Source organism: Aquarana catesbeiana, linkage group LG01 (assembly GCF_042186555.1).
Source record: "Aquarana catesbeiana isolate 2022-GZ linkage group LG01, ASM4218655v1, whole genome shotgun sequence".
Classification (NCBI taxonomy): Eukaryota; Metazoa; Chordata; class Amphibia; order Anura; family Ranidae; genus Aquarana; species Aquarana catesbeiana.
Window position 1 is genome coordinate 480,555,250 of NC_133324.1, and position 22,252 is coordinate 480,577,501.

General features: G+C 41.0%; 1 long non-coding RNA gene across 1 annotated transcript in view; it reads left to right on the top strand.

The window, feature by feature from the left end:
- The window catches only part of LOC141148143 (uncharacterized), a 69,206-nt gene extending 65,565 nt beyond the window's left edge, over nt 1-3,641 (top strand). Inside the window, exon 3 of the long non-coding RNA XR_012245176.1 lies at nt 3,594-3,641. This is a non-coding gene — a long non-coding RNA (uncharacterized lncRNA). The remainder of the gene's footprint in view (nt 1-3,593) is intronic.
- The last annotated feature ends 18,611 nt before the right edge of the window (nt 3,642-22,252 follow it).

Sequence of the window (22,252 nt, forward strand, 5' to 3'; positions counted from 1 at the left end):
TCCCTAACGGCACAGATAGCAATAAAAACTGACAGGTGTTCTAATCCATCTCCACTCTACCCAAAAAAAAAAGTTTTTTAAGTTATACTTTAACACTGCCTACCAGCACTAAATCATCATCCTTACTGTGAAGCATGGTGAAAGGAGTATAATTCTGTGTTGCTGCTTTGCTGCCTTAGAGCCTAGGTGCCTTGCAATGTCTGAGGAGTCAATGAATTTCAGGTTGTATAAAAAATGTCTAGAGTAGAATGTCAGGGGATCTGTTGGTGTTGTAAAAATGAAAGGAAGTTTATCATGTGAGTGATGACCCAGTTTTACCCTCTAAATAACTTACACACATATCTATATAGTTTATTTTTTACCATGTATTTTTTTTTCTAAATACACTAATCTGTTAACAAGAAAATATTGTAATCTGTTTAAGGAAAACTGTGAAATGAATAATAAGCAATTTAATAAAGCTGTTTTTTTGTCCTCTGAAAGCAAAAAGAAATGCTCAGTAAGTCATTTGATCTTTGTAGTTTTCAGACCTATTCTTCTATTCACAGAGAGAGGGCTTGACTTCAAGGGTAAGAGAGGAGGGAGTTAGATCAGAGAACAAATGGTTGAACGCTGACACGGAGTCACAATACAGGGGAAATCGCCAAAAAAAGAAAAAAAACAAATTTGTTATAGTGCGAGAATTTCTATGCATTAACTAGACTTACTCAGGCATGTGCTCAAATATCTAAGTGAAGTGTAGCGACCAGGGGAGACAATGGTACACACTACATTTACATTTATTTGAAGAGAACAGTTTTGTTTACACGAAGGTTCTGTCGACAAAGAAAAAGTCACAAAAATACACACATTTGATCTGGACATGCCACAGGTGGATGGAAAACTGTAAAATATTAAAGGAACAAAGAGGATTAGAATAATTGCATTTTATGCCTCAGGGAGTCAGTGAGTTGTGGTGGATTTTAAAGAAAATGGTGTTAATGGGCTCATTTTGAGGAAAGGGAAAATATATATTTCCAAAATCGAATAAGAATATTTGCATTGTAAGTCATGTAATTGCATTATTGTTTTTTTAAGATTGTTTTTGTTCTGTACATGTGTATAAAATAGAGTTTTATTTATACACATACAAATACAAATAAAACATTGTAGCCCACCAATGCAATGGTTCTCTCAATGGGAAAAGTTAATTCGAATAAAAGTGCACATTACAGACACAGGAAATAGCCATTCTCACTGCAGCCATAGAAGCTGCAAATTAGTTTTTATAAAGTTCTCTTCTCGAACAATTTATTGCAAAATGAATGATACAAATTGTTTTCCAGCCTGCTGAAAATTATTTGTGCCTCCCCAGTTTAATTTTTCCCAAACATCTAGTTGGTATCAATATTCCTATACAAGAATACTACACAATAATTGGTAGTTCAAATTTGTTGTGTAATTAAAATCACAGGGCTAGAACAGCTGAAAGCTGGCACACAAAAGTCTTCTTAGCGGTAATGAAGATGTGATGTGGAAACAAAGCTTACATCAAGATAAATATATATATATATATATATATATATATATATATATATATATATATATATATACACTATATATAGATCGATACACACAGATTCAAAGAAATACATAAATTAATATAATATCAACAAAGTTTGTGGTCCGTAACCCTGTTTGGATCTCCTCACTGTAATGACACTTTGTTTTTATTTGTGCTTTTCACTTCACTGGTCACACAATAGCTCATACCTATTTCTGCATGAAAAGAGAATATTTTGCATGAGTGTACCAAATAACTGATTTCTTGTAGGGTCCCCTATTGCTAATTTTACTACCTTGGCCTTTTTCGATTTCCTGAAATGGCAATCACTGGAGCATCCCCCTATTTTGCACAGAGAAAAAAATAAGGTCATAGATTAAGAAACTATTTTGATATCCAGTTCAGCTGTAATAGCAGATAGGAAAACGTGGGTGGGTTAGCTGCCCTGTGGAACAAGTAAGGTTTTAGACCAGCATGAATATTTTAAAATTAATCAGATCTTCCTAGGAAACAGATTAAGCTGAACAAGCTTCTCTAAGAATATCATTTTAAACTGGGTATTTTTTATTTTTGTTTTAAAAATTCTATTTTTCTCAAGGATAAGAAACTTAAGGCGTGCAGTCATTAAAAATAAGACAGAAACAACAACAAATATAAAATACCTTTTCTGATATCAAAAGTATATAACATTGTTTTCTCCCCTAAATAAAGAAAAATACTTTTTTTTCAGAACTCTGAATACATGTATTGGTAAACTGTATTGATTTAAATAATGATCCTTAAATTGCATAACATTGATGAGAGGAATGCCATTTAAATGATCAATATTGGTTAGAATGCAGAAAAAACTTTTACCACAGAACATATGGGCTGGCATGATCTAGTCATTTATTATGGACCTAGGAAATATGTAGCAAAGGAGATCAGAGTAAAGGTTGTTCAGCTAGTCTATAGACAACAAAACACATAATTTTAAATAGATAACAGTGACACGTATACAATGATGCAATTTATTTATGCATTGCTTGAAATAAACATTTACAGCATGATTTAATATAGTCTTTCATTAACTCAATCTCTGACAATAGGGCAGGGAGACTTTACTCTGATGTAACAGCAGCAACAGCTACAGTATGCGGATACATGCTCGGACTTGGCTCAGAACCATGCATTCTGCTTTGTGAAAATTCACTTTCACTTACATAGAATATTCTTCCCTATAACGGTACAGTATGCCAATGTGTTTCAAAGTGTACAGAGCTTCACAGAAGGGGGCAAAACAGGATTTTTGAATTCAACAGAATAACTTTTGTATCGGTCTGATACAATTGTATTGCATGATGTTTATCTTAAATAAAATTGACTATTTACTATGAAAATAAAAACATGTCATTACAATTTTGTTAAAAATAATTAATTATTGTAATTGATATTAAACTATTTTATCATTCTACTTAACAAATACATATGCATATTAGTAAACAAAAAAAATTGTTTTCCTTTGTGATAAACTAAATAAGGGGTGGGAAACCCTGGAGAGATGGACATTTACTTTAACGGTTAAAGAGATCAAAGATCACCAGAGTGCATTGCACTTTTTTAGGAGATAACCTATTAAGGCCAATTATAAAGTAAGGGTAATAGAGTAACTAGAGTCTAACCAGCGATCCCCACACCCAGACCACGTAATATGATGTCCACCTGGAACGTAAACCCTCAAACGATGTGGAGCCGAGCTGTGGAGCCGAGCCGATCCACAACTGGTTGCCAATCACTGAAATCAGCCTGGACTAAGTTAACCCTTAGGTGGCACATCCATGACATTGCCCCCTCCTAAAGGGCAGCCTCCGGATGCCCAATTGGGCCAACTTCACATCATGGGATCTCTTGAAGGATTGCATTAGTTCTTTAGCATGAATATTGCTTTCAGGCTCCCAAGAATTATTTTCCGGCCCATACCCCTTCCATTTAATTAGAACCTGATTGTACCTCCTTCTACAATCCAAGATTGCCTCCACCTCAAATTCCTCCTCTCCATTGACTATTACAGGCTCCGGTGGACCACTACTTCGTTCGGGGAAGGGATTCGGAACAGCAGATTTCAAAAGAGTCACATGGAAGATGGGGTGAACTTTAAGTGAATCAGGTAATTCCAGCTCATAAGCTACATCATTGATCTTTCTCTTTACAGGGAAGGTGCCCATAAACTTAGGGCCCAATTTTCTTGAGGGGCAAACCATTTTCAAGTTCACTGTAGACAACCATACCTGGTTGCCAGGTTCCAGAATTAGTTCTCCTCGTTTTTTCCTGTCAAACATCTTTTTATTGTACTCTTGTGTTTTGGCCATGGTCTCTTGTAATAGTTTGTTGTTTTTAGAGAAGAAATCTATCGTTTCAGAGACTGCAGGGATTGAGCATTCAGGTATGGTACTAGGCAGGAAGGACGGGTGATAGCCGTAATTAGCAAAAAATTGAGTTTGTTTGATGGCAGAATGGGAAGAGTTATTATAAGCGAACTCGGCAATGGTGAGTAAAGCGACCCAGTCATCTTGTGAAAACGAAGAAAAGCAAAGGAGGTACTGCTCCAGGGTCTGATTGGTTCTTTCCGTTTGCCTGTTCGTCTGAGGGTGGTATGCGGAGGAGAAGGCCAATTCGATCTCAAGGGACCCACACAGAGCTTTCCAAAACTTGGAGGTGAACTGGACACCCTGGTCAGACACAATGTTGGCTGGGACTCCATGGAGCCTTACAATTTCTTTGATGAATATTTTTGCAGTTTCCACAGCTGAGGGTGTTCCTTTCATGGGCAAAAAATGGGCCATTTTGGACAACCTGTCCACCACCACGAAGATGGTAGAAAAACCCTCTGCCGGAGGGAGTTCCACAATGAAGTCCATTGAGATCATTTTCCAGGGTCTCTCTGGAACGGGCAATGGCTTCAGTAAACCCCAGGCTTTTACCTTGCTGTTCTTGCTTCGGAAGCAAGTAGTACAAGACTCCACATAACTCTTACAGTCATCTACAACCTGAGGCCACCAGAATGTGCGTTGTACCAGTTCGGCCATCTTCAGGACACCAAAGTGCCCAGCCAGCTTGTGGTCATGACAGAGCTCCAATACTGCCACCCTTAAGTCCTTAGGTACAACAATTTTACCTTCGTGCCACATCAGGCCATCCTGTGCCTGTAAGCTGGTTTCAGAAGATGAAGCAACCTCAGCAGAAGCCTGTTTGATTCGGGATAGCAGATTCTCCTGTAGTATGAGAAAGTTTCCTGAGGGAAGGATGGTGTCTGGAAGTGTGGACCTCTCAGAGTCGTTGAACATACGTGAGAGTGCATCTGGTTTTGTATTCTTCGACCCTGGCCTGTACATTATATGGAATGAGAATCTAGAGAAAAAAAGTGCCCACCTTGCCTGCCGTGGTTTTAATCTCTTTGCTGTTCTCAGATATTCTAAATTCTTGTGTTCCGTATAGACCAGAATGGGATGTGCTGCACCTTCAAGTAAGTAACGCCATTCTTCTAATGCGGCCTTGATGGCCAAAAGCTCACAGTCTCCCACATCATAATTTCTTTCCGCTGTAGATAATTTGCGGGAAAAGAAAGCAACTGGGTAAAGTAGGGCTTTAGGTCCTTGCCGTTGAGACAGCACAGCCCCTACTGCAACTTCCGAGGCGTCAACTTCAAGAACAAATGGTAAGGCAGGGTCAGGGTGCTTCAAGATGGAGGCTGAAGTGAACAGTTTTTTGAGGGCTTCAAATGCCGATTGCGCTTTGGGAGACCAGAGGAATCGGGTTCCTTGTTTAGTTAGTTCAGTAATTTGGGCAATAATAGCAGAGAACCCCCTAATAAACTTCCGGTAGAAGTTGGCAAACCCAATGAAGCACTGAACCCCCTTCTTGTCCACAGGAGCTGGCCAATCTAAGATGGCGGTGACTTTCTGGGGGTCCATCTTGATGCCTTCAACAGTGATTATCAGGCCTAAGAACTGGATACACTGAAGTTCAAATTCGCACTTCTCCGGTTTGGCGTAGAGGCCATGCTGCCGGAGTCGGGATAGCACATTCCGGACATGCCTTTCCGTGGTCATCTACTGTGGAGGAGAAAATCAGGATGTCATCCAGGTACACAATGACGTACAAGTCCAGATAATCATGAAAAATGTCATTGACAAAGTGCTGAAAGGTGGCTGGCGCGTTGCATAACCCAAAAGGCATGACTAGGTATTCGAAGTACCCGAATCGGGTACGAAAAGCCGTCTTCCACTCGTCTCCTTCTCGAATACGGATTAGGTTGTATGCTCCCCGGAGATCCAGTTTAGTGAAGATGACTGCGGTTCCCAGTCTCTGAAACAGTTCGGGCACAAGAGGCAGTGGGTAACGGTTTTTGGCAGTAATCTTGTTTAATTTTCGATAGTCTACGCAGGGGCATAGTGAATGGTCCTTCTTTTCAACAAAGAAGATGCCTGCGCCTGCCGGAGAAGTAGATGGGCGAATAAATCCTTTCTTAAGGTTGTCATCAATATAGTCCTTCAGCGTGCCCAACTCAAGCTCGGTTAAAGGGAAAATCCTTCCGAAGGGGACCTCAGCCCCTGGTAACAGTTCAATAGGGCAATTGTAGGATCTATGGGGAGGAAGGGTCTCTGCACCCTTCTTACTGAACACGTCCAGAAAATCGTGGTATGCCACTGGGATTGATTGGCGTAATTCAGGATCTGTGTCAAGGCAGAGTAAGGGTGAAGGGTTGACTGAGGTCTCTTGCAGGCAATGTTGCTGGCAATAACTTGAATGAAAATTTGATTTCTCCAGTGGCCCAGTTGATGTGGGGATTATGGGCCTGCAGCCAGGGTATACCAAAGATGATGGGGAACAGAGGTGATGAAATGGCATCCAGGCGTAAAAACTCTTGGTGATGGGAAGCAATGATAGCCAGCAAAGGGACAGTCTCCTGTGTGACCGGGCCAGATTTAATGACAGAGCCATCAGCAAGATGTACGGCTAGTCTCCGGGTCTTTGGTTGAAGTGAAATGAGGTGTTTGGCTGCAAACGTCAAGCCTATGAAACAGCTGCAGGCTCTGAAATCAATTATGACAGATACCTGGATACTCTTTCCTGTGAGCTGTAACATGATGGGGAGAGCAAAGTGAGAGGCTTGGTTAGGTAAGACAGGAACATGCATTGAAGAGATTGAAAGGCACTTAGGCATCTTTGCAGGACAAGACCTCACATAATGCCTGCGCTGTCATTCCTCCATGGTGAGAGAGGGACGAAGCAAACCTAACTGCATGGGCTCGGAGGAATCCAGAGCAACTGGAGCGGAAGGAGTCTGGCTGGAGAAACTGGGAACTTTAGGTAGCATCCAAGTTGGCCGATATTGACCTATGGATCTTTCGAAGTGACGTTCCCTTAGACGTTGGTCAATCTGAATTGACAAAATAATAAGTTCGTCCAGAGATTGGGGTATCCCTACTCGTGCCAGTTCATCCTTTAGAGGATCAGATAGTCCCTTCGAAATTGGTAACGAAGGGCCGCATCATTCCAACTGGTATCAGAACTCCAACGCCTGAACTTGGCCACGTAGTCCTCTTCCGCTCTGCGGCCTTGCTGAAGTGCATTTAATGCGGCCTCAGCAGTGGCAGTCTGCTGGGGTCCTCATAAAGTTGTGACATAGCGACAAAGAATGTGGTGAGGTTGTTTAACCACTTGCCGATCGCCTCACGTCTATATACGTGATTGCCTTCCCGCGGGCGGGGGGTCCGATTGGACCCCCCCCCGGTGCCATCGGCGGTCGGCATTTGGTTGGGAGCAATGAGAGACGAGGGGGAGACCATCCGATCGTGGCCCCCCCCTCGCGATCGCTCCCAGCCAATGAGAAACATCCCCTGCCTCTGTATAGTACACAGAGGCAGAGGATGTGATGTCATCTCTCCTCGGCTGGGCAGTTTCCGTTCCAGCGCCGAGGAGAGATGACATGTAAGTGCACCAACACTCACACACAACATAGTAGAACATGCCAGGCACACTAAACACCCCCGATCGCCCCCCGATCCCCCCCAATCACCCCCCCAGTCACAAACTGACACCAAGCAGGTTTTTTTTTTTTTTTTTTTTTTTCCCTGATTACTGCATAGTGTCAGTTTGTGACAGTTAGCAGTGGTGGGACAGTGAGTGTTAGCCCCCTGTAGGTCTAGGGTACCCCCCTAACCCCCCCTAATAAAGTTTTAACCCCTTGATCACCCCCCGTCACCAGTGTCGCTAAGCGATCATTTTTCTGATCGCTGTATTAGTGTCACTGGTGACGCTAGTTAGGAACGTAAATATTTAGGTTCGCCATCAGCGTTTTATAGCGACAGGGACCCCCATATACTATCTAATAAATGTTTTAACCCCTTGATTGCCCCCTAGTTAACCCTTTTACCACTGATCACCGTATAACTGTTACGGGTGACGCTGGTTAGTTCGTTTATTTTTTATAGTGTCAGGGCACCCGCCGTTTATTACCTAATAAAGGTTTAGCCCCCTGATCGCCCGGCGGTGATATGCGTCGCCCCAGGCAGCGTCAGATTAGCGCCAGTACCGCGAACACCCACGCACGCACCGTACACGCACCGTACACCTCCCTTAGTGGTATAGTATCTGAACGCATCAATATCTGATCCGATCAGATCTATACTAGCGTCCCCAGCAGTTTAGGGTTCCCAAAAACGCAGTGTTAGCGGGATCAGTACAGATACCTGCTAGCACCTGCGTTTTTCCCCTCCGCCCGGCCCAGCCCAGCCCACCCAAGTGCAGTATCGATCGATCACTGTCACTTACAAAACACTAAACGCATAACTGCAGCGTTCGCAGAGTCAGGCCTGATCCCTGCGATCGCTAACAGTTTTTTTGGTAGCATTTTGGTGAACTGGCAAGCACCAGCCCCAGGCAGCGTCAGGTTAGTGCCAGTACCGCTAACACCCACGCACGCAGCATACGCCTCCCTTAGTGGTATAGTATCTGATCGGATCAATATCTGATCCGATCAGATCTATACTAGCGTCCCCAGCAGTTTAGGGTTCCCAAAATGCAGTGTTAGCGGGATCAGCCCAGATACCTGCTAGCACCTGCGTTTTGCCCCTCCGCCCCGGCCCAGCCCAGCCCACCCAAGTGCAGTATCGATCGATCACTGTCACTTTTTTTTGTAGCGTTTTGGTGAACTGGCAAGCACCAGCGGCCTAGTACACCCCGGTCGTAGTCAAACCAGCACTGCAGTAACACTTGGTGACGTGGCGAGTCCCATAAGTGCAGTTCAAGCTGGTGAGGTGGCAAGCACAAGTAGTGTCCCGCTGTCACCAAAAAGACAAACATAGGCCCGTCGTGCCCATAATGCCCTTCCTGCTGCATTCGCCAATCCTAATTGGGAACCCACCGCTTCTGCAGTGCCCGTACTTCCCCCATTCACATCCCCAACCAAATGCAGTCGGCTGCATGAGAGGCATTTATATGTCCTCCCGAGTACCCCTACCCAACAAACCCCCCCAAAAAAGATGTTGTGTCTGCAGCAAGCGCGGATATAGGCGTGACACCCGCTATTATTGTCCCTCCTGTCCTGACAATCCTGGTCTTTGCATTGGTGAATGTTTTGAATGCTACCATTCACTAGTTGAGTATTAGCGTAGGGTACAGCATTGCACAGACTAGGCACACTTTCACAGGGTCTCCCAAGATGCCATCGCATTTTGAGAGACCCGAACCTGGAACCGGTTACAGTTATAAAAGTTACAGTTACAAAAAAAAGTGTAAAAAAAAAAAAAACACAAACAAAAATAAAAAAAATAGTTGTCGTTTCATTGTTCTCTCTCTCTCTATTCTCTCTCTATTGTTCTGCTCTTTTTTACTGTATTATATTCTGCAATGTTTTATTGTTATTATGTTTTATCATGTTTGCTTTTCAGGTATGCAATTTTTTATACTGTACCGTTTACTGTGCTTTATTGTTAACCATTTTTTTGTCTTCAGGTACGCCATTCACGACTTTGAGTGGTTATACCAGAATGATGCCTGCAGGTTTAGGTATCATCTTGGTATCATTCTTTTTAGCCAGCGGTCGGCTTTCATGTAAAAGCAATCCTAGCGGCTAATTAGCCTCTAGACTGCTTTTACAAGCAGTGGGAGGGAATGCCCCCCCCCCCACCGTCTTCCGTGTTTTTCTCTGGCTCTCCTGTCTCAACAGGGAACCTGAGAATGCAGCCGGTGATTCAGCCAGCTGACCATAGAGCTGATCAGAGACCAGAGTGGCTCCAAACATCTCTATGGCCTAAGAAACCGGAAGCTACGAGCATTTTATGACTTAGATTTCGCCGGATGTAAACAGCTCCATTGGGAAATTGGGGAAGCATTTTATCACACCGATCTTGGTGTGGTCAGATGCTTTGAGGGCAGAGGAGAGATCTAGGGTCTAATAGACCCCAATTTTTTCAAAAAAGAGTACCTGTCACTACCTATTGCTATCATAGGGGATATTTACATTCCCTGAGATAACAATAAAAATGATTTAAAAAAAAAATGAAAGGAAAAGTTTAAAAATAAGATAAAAAAGCAAAAAAATAATAAAGAAAAAAAAAAAAAAAAAAAGCACCCCTGTCCCCCCTGCTCTCGCGCTAAGGCGAACGCAAGCGGCGGTCTGGCGTCAAATGTAAACAGCAATTGCACCATGCATGTGAGGTATCACCGCGAAGGTCAGATCGAGGGCAGTAATTTTAGCAGTAGACCTCCTCTGTAAATCTAAAGTGGTAACCTGTAAAGGCTTTTAAAGGCTTTTAAAAATGTATTAATTTTGTTGCCACTGCACGTTTGTGCGCAATTTTAAAGCATGTCATGTTTGGTATCCATGTACTCGGCCTAAGATCATCTTTTTTATTTCATCAAACATTTGGGCAATATAGTGTGTTTTAGTGCATTAAAATTTAAAAAAGTGTGTTTTTTCCACATAAAATGCGTTTGAAAAATCACTGCGCAATTACTGTGTGAAAAAAAAAAATGAAACACCCACCATTTTAATCTGCAGGGCATTTGCTTTAAAATAATATATAATGTTTGGGGGTTCAAAGTAATTTTCTTGCAAAAAAAAATAATTTTTTCATGTAATCAAAAAGTGTCAGAAAGGGCTTTGTCTTCAAGTGGTTAGAAGAGTTGGTGATGTGTGACATAAGCTTCTAAATGTTGTGCATAAAATGCCAGCACAGTTCAACCCCCCCCAAAATGACCCCATTTTGGAAAGTAGAAACCCCAAGCTATTTGCTGAGAGTCATGTCGAGTCCATGGAATATTTTATATTGTGACACAAGTTGCGGGAAAGAGACAAATTTTTTTTTTTTTTTGCACAAAGTTGTCACTAAATGTTATATTGCTCAAACATGCCATGGGGATTTGTGAAATTACACCCCAAAATAAATTCTGTTGCTTCTCCTGAGTACGGGGGTACCACATGTGTGGGACTTTTTGGGAGCCTATCCGCGCACGGGACCCCGAAAACCAAGCACCGCCTTCAGGCTTTCTAAGGCCGTAAATTTTTGATTTCACTCTTCACTGCCTATCACAGTTTCGGAGGCCATGGAATGCCCAGGTGGCACAAAACCCCCCCAAATGACCCAATTTTGGAAAGTAGACACCCCAAGCTATTTGCTGAGAGGTATAGTGAGTATTTTGCAGACCTCACTTTTTGTCACAAAGTTTTGAAAATTGAAAAAAGAAAAAAAAAAATTTTTTTCTGGTCTTTCTTCATTTTCAAAAACAAATGAGAGCTGCAAAATACTCACCATGCCTCTCAGCAAATAGCTTGGGGTGTCTACTTTCCAAAATGGGGTCATTTGGGGGGGGTTTGTGCCATCTTGGCATTTTATGGCCTTCAAAACTGTGATAGGTAGTGAGGAGTGAAATCAAAAATGTACGCCCTTAGAAATCCTGAAGGCGGTGATTGGTTTTCGGGGCCCCGTACACGGCTAGGCTCCTAAAAAGTGCCACACATGTGGTATCCCCGTACTCAGGAGAAGCAGCTGAATGTATTTTGGGGTGCAATTCCACATATGCCCATGGCCTGTGTGAGCAATATATCATTTAGTGACAACTTTTTGTAAATTTTTTTTTTTTTGTCATTATTCAATCACTTGGGACAAAAAAAATAAATATTCAATGGGCTCAACATGCCTCTCAGCAATTTCCTTGGGGTGTCTACTTTCCAAAATGGGGTCATTTGGGGGGGTTTGTACTGCCCTGCCATTTTAGCACCTCAAGAAATGACATAGGCAGTCATAAACTAAAAGCTGTGTAAATTCCAGAAAATGTACCCTAGTTTGTAGACGCTATAACTTTTGCGCAAACCAATAAATATACGCTTATTGACATTTTTTTTACCAAAGACATGTGGCCGAATACATTTTGGCCTAAATGTATGACTAAAATTTAGTTTATTGGATTTTTTTTATAACAAAAAGTAGAAAATATCATTTTTTTTTCAAAATTTTCAGTCTTTTTCCGTTTATAGCGCAAAAAATAAAAACGGCAGAGGTGATCAAATACCATCAAAAGAAAGCTCTATTTGTGGGAAGAAAAGGACGCAAATTTCGATTGGGTACAGCATTGCATGACCGCGCAATTAGCAGTTAAAGCGACGCAGTGCCAAATTGTAAAAAGTGCTCTGGTCAGGAAGGGGGTAAATCCTTCCGGGGCTGAAGTGGTTAACGATTCGGCCTTTTGTTCCGGCAGGCGATGTGCCCAGACTTGGGGTTCACCGGTCAACAGGGAGATAACGAAACCCACTTTAGTTGCTTCCAGAAAAAAGGTGCTGGGCTGTAGGGCAAAATAGAGTTCACAAGCATTACGAAAGGCTCTGTATTTGCTACGTTCACCCGCAAATCTTTCGGGCGTGGGTACCCTTGGTTCTGGTGGTAACATCACTAATGAAGGTGCGGATGAGATACCAGCTGAGGTAGCGCTTTGAGGGTTGGCGGGAGATGACAGAATTTGAACTCGTTCTTCCAGCCGAGTATATCCCTCTTGTAGATCTTTAACAGCTTGTGTCAAACCCGCCAGGTGTCGGCACAGTTCTTCCATGGGGGAGGTTCCTCGCTCGGGCTCAGACATGGCTGTTTGATACTGTCAAGTTCTCATGTACTTGACTGATGAGCCCGATAGTGCAGAGGAAGGCCTCCCTTACGTATCTGACTCGCGACCCCTGGTAGAGCAGACAGGTGGCACGGGAGTGCAGAATGGTATGAGTGCCTGGCAGGATCAACAGCAGATGGGTCAGATGGCCGGCACAGCAGACAGGACCAGCAGGCTGGATGGATCAGCAGACAGGTGAGCAGACTGGATGGATCAGCAGACAGGTGAGCAAACTGGATGGATCAGCAGACAGGTGAGCAGACTGGATGGATCAGCAGACAGGTGAGCAGACTGGATGGATCAGCAGGCAGGTGAGCAGACTGGATGGATCAGCAGGCAGGTGAGCAGACTGGATGGATAAGCAGACAGGTGAGCAGACTGGATGGATCAGCAGACTGGATGGATCAGCAGACAGGTGAGCAGACAGGATGGATCAGCAGACTGGATGGATAGTCTTGGAACGTCAGGCAGGCCGGGTCGATAATCAGGCTGGCAACAAAGGTACAAGAGGAACAGGCAGGAGGAATCGTCAAACAAGCCAAGGGTCAGATGCAGGCGGATAACAGGAACAGTCTCAAAACAAGCCGGGTTAAACAGGAGCAGATATCAGATCTTCAGGAAACAGATACACAGAGCTGCAGATCAAACAGCAAGGACACAGAGCTGCTGAGGTGTTTAAATAAGGCAGCCTGTTGCCAATCACTAAAATCAGCCTGGACTAAGTTATAACCTTAGGTGGCAGATCCATGACAGATATGCTTATTTTTGTATTGTAGAATATTGTCCTATAGTAATATAGACTTACCCAGGACAGTTGGAATTCAGGGTTTTTCCACTGGGCATTATAAAACACTTCCTTGATTGGGTGGGGTTACGTCTGCAACACCCTGTACAGAGACAAGAAAAAATAGCTGCACAAGCGGGTTGGGATTCTTGTTTTACTATCAGCTACTAAAGATTATTGAGAACTATTTACTGAGGGCCAGTGACTCCTGCAACATAAGACTCAGACTGAACTTGGGTGTCTGTTTATGAAAGTGAGATGAGCTGTGATCCTGATGATCACAGCTCATCTCAAATCATTAGCAGTATATGTAACTGAGATGATCAGCGGAATGTTCTCTGCTGATCATCTCAGCACAGATGCTGTCATTCACAGTAACAAAAACAGACAGTTTATGAAGGTGCGATCTCAGCACCTTACTGGCAATCTCTGTGAAAATTCTCTCTTCCAGCTTCTCCAGCCCAGAGGTGGAGAATCGGGGAGAGAGGAGAAAATAAGCCTGAGAATTCAGGAGGAAGGAGGAAGTTTATTGACTTCCAACAGTGAAAAATTACATCAGCCCCAAACCCCCTCCCACCACATCACACACACACACAGGTTAGAAACTTAGTGTATATATACAGTGCCTTGCAAAAGTATTCACCCCCCTGGCTTTTTACCAATTTTGTTACATTACAGCCTTTAGTTCAATGTTTTTTTAATCTGAATTATATGTGATGGATCAGAACACAATAGTCTAAGTTGGTGAAGTAAAATTAGAAAAATATATACATAAAACTATTTTTCAGAAATAAAAAACTGATATTTGGCATGTGCGTATGTATTCACCCCCTTTGTTATGAAGCCCATTAAAAGCTCCGGTGCAACCAATTACCTTCAGAAGTCACATAATTAGTGAAATGATGTCCACCTGTGTGCAATCTAAGTGTTATATACACACCTTTTTCAAAGGCCCCAGAGGCTGCAACACCTAAGCAAGAGGCACCACTAACCAAACACTGCCATGAAGACCATGGAACTCTCCAAACAAGTAAGGGACAATGTTGTTGAGAAGTATAAGTCAGGGTTAGGTTATAAAAAATATCCAAATATCCCAATATTCCTAGCAGCACCATCAAATCTATCATAACCAAATTGAAAGAACATGGCACAACAACAAACCTGCCAAAAGACGGCTGCACACCAAAACTCACGGACCAGGCAAGGAGGGCATTAATCAGAGAGGCAGCACAGAGACCTAAGGTAACCCTGGAGGAGCTACAGAGTTCCACAGCAGAGACTGGAGTATCTGTACATAGGAGGACAATAAGCCGTACGCTCCATAGAGTTGGGCTTTATGGCCGAGTGGCCAGAAGAAAGCCATTACCTTCAGCAAAAAACAAAAAGGCACGTTTTGAGTTTGAGAAAAAGGCATGTAAGAGACTCACAAAATGTATGGAGGAAAGTGCTCCGGTCTGATGAGACTAAAATTTAACTTTTTGGTTATCAAAGAAAACGCTATGTCTGGCGCAAACCCAACACATCACATTACCCAAAGAACACCATCCCCACAGTGAAACATGGGGGTGGCAGCATCATGCTGTGGGGATGTTTTTCAGCAGTCGGGACTGGGAAACTGGTCAGAGTTGAGGGAAAGATGGATGGTGCTAAATACAGGGATATTCTTGAGCAAAACCTGTACCACTCTGTGTGTGATTTGAGGCTAGGATGAAGGTTCACCTTCCAGCAGGACAATGACCCCAAACACACTGCTAAAGCAACACTTGAGTGGTTTAAGGGGAAACATGTAAATGTGTTGGAATGGCCTAGTCAAAGCCCAGACCTCAATCCAATAGAAAACCTGTGGTCAGACTTAAAGATTGCTGTTCACAAGTGCAAACCATCCAACTTGAAGGAGCTGGAGCAGTTTTGCAAGGAGGAATGGGCAAAAATCCCAGTGGTAAGATGTGGCAAGCTCATAGAAACTTATCCAAAGGGACTTGGAGCTGTGATAGCTGCAGAAGGTGGCTCTACAAAGTATTGACTTTAGGGGAGTGAATAGTTATTCACATTGACTTTTTCTGTTATTTTGTCCTATTTGATGTTTGCTTCACAATAATTAAATGATACAAATCCTCAAGCAATCCATGTTAATTCCAGGCTGTGGGGCAACAAAATACGGAAAAAGCCAAGGGGGGGGGAATACTTTTGCAAGGCACTGTGTGTATATATATATATATATATATATATATATATATATATATATATATATATATATATATATATATATATATATAAACATGTTTTTATAAAGTTGTCTTCTTTTTTTAACCTTAAGATATGTTTCTAACTCATGGACTGTTTCTATTTCTTTTTTGGGGGTATTTCATTGAGGCCTTGTTCACATATCGTGTATTTGGGACAAACATCCTCGCTTGCTATTTTCAAAGTGCAATTCTTCCATGATTTCACATGTCATGCATTCACTTCAATGGGCTGCTCTATGTGTATTTGTGCTTCATGAGAAGCAGGTTAAACGCAATTTCTAAACGCACATTTTGCTGCAATTGCTGCACAAGGCAGAATCGTATCGTGTTTCTGGTGTCTTTAAGAATAATGGCACCCAAACACGTGTCACATATTTTGGCGCTATTTAGAATCACAAGCAGAACCACTGTGAATTTGCCCACAATTTCACATAATGTGAACAGGGCCTTTTTGTATTTTGTTTAATTATTGAATATTCTTATTTTTATATTTAAAATTTGAATGATTTATTTCTATTTATTTTTAAAGTTATGAATGGTGTATAGCTGCATGGCAGATGCCGGTTCAACTATACACTATTAATAATGAAAAAACAGATGTCTGATTATTGTTTAAATATTAAAATGTATAATGTTGAATAGTTATAAGGTGTTTGTTAATTGTCAATAGGGGGCTTTAACTTATTAAAATTTTTACTTTTATTAGGAAATGTTAGATAATGTGAATGGTGTTTTATTTTTTCATTCATGTTACTGTAATCTTGCGAGATCACAGCCGGCAATCTCAGTTCTCCTGAGGGTTTGTAGAACGCTTCTCTTCATCAGAGAAGTGGTCTAAACTACTACATAAACCAGCACTCAGAGGAGAACTATTTACAATGAAAATGCCGGTGATCTTATCACTAGTGCTTTACCACTGTTTAATAAATAGATACCATAATCTTTAAGTGATCCAACCTCTGCACTGTACCAAAGACCAGGTGAACTCTACCTAAATGAGTCTGAATCTTTGAATGCTCCAGCTAGAAAAAGTAATTATAGTGTAAAATCTGTTACATTCCTGAATGGGCATGGCAGCAAGTGATACAAACGTTTTTTTTAAATGTTAGAATCGCATGTGGTGATAGTTATATGTGTGTGTGTGTTTAAAGGGACATACTTATGTCTGGATATGTTTACATCCACCAACATTAAAAAGTTCTGCTTCACAAACTTTATTCATTGAAGCCCCAGTCTTTCTCTGTAACATACATGTGCATGTGTTCCATTTGCTTACCAGCCCACTCTGGCAGACATGCCTTTACAGAAAAGTTGATTGGGATTGATTTACTAATTTGGATAGAGAGTATTCACTTACAAAATAAATGTTCAGTAAGCTTAGAGAATAAGATGAAGCTGTGTTCACTTCAATCACCCAATCCTATGTAAGCAAAAAATCCTTTTTCTCGTGACACATGATTGAAATTGAGAACAGCTTCATTTTAGTCTTTCACTACTTCTTTATTACATTTTTCTTTATTTCTGCTATAACAAGCAGCGAGCAGGTAGGCTTTTATTGCAGAAGAGAAATGTAATGTCTCTTTTGTAAAAAGATGATTAGAGAGTTCTGGTGCACAAAGGGTATATGCCCAACTAGTAAAAAAGGACTTTAAACAGTTTTAAAAAAATGTAGCGAGTAAACATTCAATGACATAGTGATCATATGGGGCGACCCTGCTGAGACAGTGGATATTTTTGCCATCATTGTAATCAAAACTCCTTAGGACTTTCCTTCAACCATGTCCTTGATCCTAACATCTTAGCCTGTTTGGATCTTGAATTATGCTACAATGGTCAAAAGATACTGTAAATGCGAAAAACTTTGGAAAACCTACAGCTGGCAAAACTTTTATCCACTTCCAAAGTTGCCATCATCCCAGGTGGATAAGTAATATCGCTAGAAGCCAATTCTGTAGGATTTGCATCAATTGTACTAGGGATAAAATCTACTGTGCACATGGTGAACTCCTTACTAAAAAATCTTAGAAAAAGGGTATCCGGTTTTCCCAGTAATCTGTTGAACCCAGTACAACACAACCCATGTGTTTTACCACCAAATTTCATGGTCAAAAAAGTGGAGAATATTCTATGAAAACACTGGTATATAATACTTGAGGACCCCTTCTTGGAAACATTCCTCACCCAAAGGCCCAAATATCCTATCGCAAAGTCAAAAACATAAAAAGTAGAGTTGCACCCAGTAAAATTAAAGATACTTGTCATGCCAATGTACAAAATACTCCCCTCATCCCATTAGTAGGCATGTATCAATGTAAGAAAAAACTGTACCTTGTGTGCCAATTCAGCATGGCCAAAAAACTTTTATTGCTAAAGGAAAGACATATACCTTAAAAAAATTCTATAATTGTTCTAGTGAGAACGTAGTATATTGCCTGACATGCCCATGTGGGCTGCTCTACGTGGGTAGAACAATTCGCACCCTACACAAGAGATTTGGTGAACACAGACGCTTCATCGAAGAAGGTTGTGAAAGGCATAGTGTTCCGAGACATTTTCTAGAGCAACATCAGAAATCTACATCTGGCCTTAGGGTCTGGGGCATTGAGGCCATCCCTAGGACAATACCTGTGGCTGAACGTTTTAAACGTTTATACCAGCAGGAAACATATTGGATTTATTCCCTCAACACCCTTCTACCAGGGGGTTTGAACAAAGAGATTGAGGTGCACACATTATTATAATCTGTCAGCCAAATATACTTAAGGATGTGTACTAATAATGAATAACATACATTCTAAATTGATATATCTTTTATCTTCACAGTGGACCCTTATGGTCACCTATAACTTTGGATACAGATTTGTCTTAGTCTTCTGGGGGTGTGTTACATGTATAGTAAGTATTTACAATACACAATATGGTAACAATAGAATTCCATTTTGCATTCTGTTTTATATATAATAATATATCATTTTATTATGTATTACATATGGTGGTTCCTTTACATTTGAAAATATGTAGAAAAAAATGCCTTCATTCTTTTCTTTTTTTTCCTCTGGGCCAGTCTCTGTGCGCTGGAATGATGGTGCAGGAGTGGCATATCAGCCAATGAACACAGCAGAAGACCAGCACACAGGAGAAGATTTATAAAAAAAAAAAGATTTGCGCCAACTCCTAAAAAAGCAGCAGCCAACACAACAACCTGACCCTTGTAAATGTGTGAGAAAATAATAAAGTGTGGCGCTAAACGGTGATATATTCAGAAAAGGTTTTAATACCAAAAGTGATAAGTAAATGTGCACAGTCCCGGGGTATGTGCAAAGAAATCTTTGGTGAAGTGAGAATTGTAAGGTGGTAATCCCCATACATATACCAAGTGATGATCCTAGGAGTGTATACAGGGACATATACCTAGTGATGATCCTAGGAGTGTATACAGGGATAATAGCTTCCCCACCTAAAATATCTTAAAACCAAAATAAACAATGGTAAAAATCGCATGTGTAGTGATAAATTACATGTGTAATAAAAAAACTCAAACTTAATGTCAACAATGATTGAAAACAATAAGGTGATATCCGGTGAATCAATATTGGATAAGATAACTCTACTTAAGTATTGGGACTCTACCCAAGTATTGGGAGTAACACAATGATGTGTAGTACTGCTCCTACAACCCTATAAATAGACAAACAAATATGAAATTAAAAGTCCATCAGGGTAATGAATATAAGGATGACTCTTAGAGTCCACCACCAAATGATGGAATAATTTTGGATTGTTTCATATCACTCTAGGTGCAGGCAGTCCTTTTAAGTATGTCAAAACAGAAGATGTTGGCCGTATCCTTGCACATAGGTCAATCCTTCCTTAATATGGTGATATTGGCTCAAAGAAAATAGGTGTGCAATGCCCTTACCAGATAAGGTGGACTCACAAGCCCTTGGCGGTGAGTCAAACGAGCTTGTACCGTCAAACGGTGTGGGGCTGTAAACCCGTGAGATGGTCTTGGATATAATCTCCCCTGGTAACTCCGGATAGCACGCTTCCAGCTCAATATAGCTCGACAGATGTCATCTAGAGGTATCTCCTTGGTACGACTCCGCTGGGGTCCCAGGGCTGTCTCAATCCTCAGACGGTGAGAGAGGTTCCATCAGCAACCGTTATCGTGTAGATGGGCAAAGAGAAGGAAAAAACTTCCACATAGTGTAAATCTTTCACAAACGTAACAACGTTTGTTAAAAAAGAAGGAAATTTTGCAATTAATTACAAAAATTGGGCGGTAAAAACTGGGCTCAAAGTAGTAAAAAATGGCAAAATTTTTTAAAAGGGTTGTGCAGTGAGTGATGGTAGGGGTAAATGCATAAGACCCCGACGCGTTTCGTCCTCAAAGTCCCCTACCCCAGCAGAAGTCTTTGAGGACGAAACGCTCACTTCAATCAACCAATCATGCAGTAGGAATAATTTTTTTTTTTTTTTATTTCTCTCGCACATGTATTGGTATTCAAAATGAATACTGGTTTCTCCTTACTTACTAACATTCACTTTGTAAAGATGAGCATAAACTTTTCAAAGTAAGCATTTGATGAAATGAAAAGCCTTTGGTTAGTTAGGAAATGACGATGAAATGGTGCCCATATATACTCTAGGTTTTTAAAATATATTCCACTTGCAAAAAAAATACATATCCTTTGTATGGCTTAAGTGTTTCTTTCTGGAATTGTATGGTGTGTGATGAATAATATATGAATAATATTAGCAAAAAATATTCCATCACAAACAGAAGGCATTGAGACATGACATTTTTTGATCAGATCATTGCACCTCCTGGATCTTTCATGACTTAGATTTAAAGAATAACTGCGATTTTTAAAACAACAATATTGTAATGAGCCTATAACACTTATTAAATCAAAGATATTAATGCTTTACCTTTTTTCAACATAAACTAAGATTTTGCCATGGTCTGCCCAACTTAACTCTGGTACTTAAATCAACCAATATGCTGGCTGCTTGGAGCTCATCTTTTTATTTCGCTTTAAAGGGCATCTGTCACAAACAAAAAATAATTCAGGTAAAGTAATGTCCTCCTGCAGAGGTTAAAGCTGAACTAAAGTCCAAGTTTAAATGAAAAAAACTGTAAGAAGGTAGATTTTTGGCATAAGAGACATGCAAATTCTCTTCTACAAAAAAATCCTACAGTTAATCCTAACAATTTTATGTTGCACACACTGCCTGTGGCACATGCACAGTGCAGTTGACACCCCAGGTACATTCATGGGTATCTGTAAGAATGTGCAGGAGTTATGTCATCAGTGACTGCTTAATGGCATAAGAAGGCAAGCAGAAGATGGCAATGGTGGCAATGGAGCAATGAGGGGGAACAGTGGTATTGTATAGCTGGATTAGGGCAAGTTAGTTGGCACATGTGCCATAATGTGTATGTAGTGGAAAGTGGAAAAATAGAACTGGCCCCATAAGGTTATTTCACTTGTATTGCTTTCTTAACCACTTACAGACCGGAAGTTTTTCCTGCTTAATGATCAAGCCATTTTTTGCAATACGGCACTGAGTCGCATTAACTGACAATTGCGCAGACGTGCGACACTTTACCCAAACAAAATTGACATCCATTTTTTCCCACAAAAAGAGCTTTCTTTTGGTGGTATTTGATCACCTCTGCGGTTTTTATTTTTTGCGCTATAAACAAAAAAAGAGCGACAATTTTGAAAAAAAACAATATTTTTTTACTTTTTGCTATAATAAATATGGCCAAATATGTTTTTAAAAAACAAATTTCTTCATCAGTTGAGGCCAATATATATTTTTCTACATATTTTTGGTAAAAAAAATTGCAATAAGCGTTTATTGATTGGTTTGCGCACAAGTTATAGGGTCTACAAACTATGGGAAAGGTTTATGGCAGTTTTTTGGGCATTTTTATTATTTTTTTTATTTTTACTAGTAATGGCAGTGATCTGTGATTTTTTTGCGGTACTGCGACATTGCAGCAAACTTTGGACACATTTTTGGGACCATTGACATTCATACAGCGATCAGTGCTATAAAAATGCCCTGATTACTGTGTAAATGTCACTGGTAGGGAAGGGGTTAACACTAGGGGACGATCAAGAGGTTAAATGTGTTCCTTCGTGAGTGTTTCTTATTGTGGGGGGATGGGACTGACTGGGGGAGGAGACATATAGCTGTTCCTACTTATTAGGAACAAATGATCTGTCTTCTCTGCCCTGACAGAACAGGGATTTGTGTGTTTACTAGTAATGGCAGTGATCTGTGATTTTTTTGCGGTACTGCGACATTGCAGCGAACTTTGGACACATTTTTGGGACCATTGACACTTATACAGCGATCAGTGCTATAAAAATGCACTGATTACTGTGTAAATGTCACTGGTAGGGAAGGGGTTAACACTAGGGGATGATCAAGGGGTTAAATGTGTTCCTTCGTGAGTGTTTCTTAATGTGGGGGGATGGGACTGACTGGGGGAGGAGACATATCGCTGTTCCTACTTATTAGGAA